Here is a 1,058-nt window from a genome sequence, read left to right as displayed (position 1 = left end):
TAGCACGGTCTCGTGTTGTTTCCACCAGCGCGGCAAATCTTTGTCATCACCATAATAATTGATGGATATCTAAAATATAAAAATAAGGAGGAAGCAAGCCTGATGCCTGGCCCGTGTCTGAGCTATGACGTGAAAATTGTCCCGAAGCCATAAATAAGTTGGGGCCGTTGGGCTCGGGCTGAAATGCAGGGCTCTAAAGCGCAGCTTGTTGCATTTAAGCAGCAAAAATACACACAAAATGACACCAAAATGGCCATCCTGGCCGCACAGTTAAATAAATGATAATATTCAGTGATGTGATATGTGAAATGTGGAGTAACGTCTGGCGCAGTTGCAGCTTGTACTTATTACTAAAACAAGAAAGCAAACAAGTAGCATTAATAGTCATTCATTTTAGTTAACATATACTATGATAATTTGAACAGATTTTTATTCTTATTGTAAAATAATGGAACATTTAGGTCATATTAGGAATATTGTCTCAAAAGTCATGGAAAAGTCGTGGAAATTTATTGGTAAAAATGTGTACAAACCATGTGATCTGAGATATCATCGCTTGGCTGCATAATTTTGAAAACATTGTTATAAATTGAAGCAACACCTCCCCCTTTACCTTTTGGACGTGGCTCATGTTTATAACAGTACACTTGGGGGGTAGACTCATTTAAAATAATGTAATCATCAGGTTTGAGCTCTGTTGTCAAACAGAGCACATCTAGGTTATGATCAGTGATCATATCATTTACAAAATGTGCTTTTGTAGAAAGGGACCTGATATTCACTAAGCCAAGCTTTATCATTTGTTTATCCGTATTACATGTTTTTTATTTGTTGAACATAAATTTCATTGTTACGTTTTTTGTATTTTCTAGTTTGCGGAACAGACACAGTCTCTATAGTGTGACATCTAGGTGAAAGAGTTTCTATGTGCTGAGAATTAACTGATTTCTGTGACATGAAGCGGCTAGCAGACGGTCGGTTTAGCCAGTCTGTCTGCTTCCTGACCTGGGCCCCAGTTAGTCAAGTACAAACTCTAAGACTATGTGCCATATTTCTAG

The sequence above is a fragment of the Sinocyclocheilus anshuiensis genome, unplaced genomic scaffold, assembly GCF_001515605.1.
Source record: "Sinocyclocheilus anshuiensis isolate Anshui unplaced genomic scaffold, SAMN03320099.WGS_v1.1 scaffold1859, whole genome shotgun sequence".
NCBI lineage: Eukaryota > Metazoa > Chordata > Actinopteri > Cypriniformes > Cyprinidae > Sinocyclocheilus > Sinocyclocheilus anshuiensis.
This window is presented reverse-complemented; position numbering follows the sequence as displayed.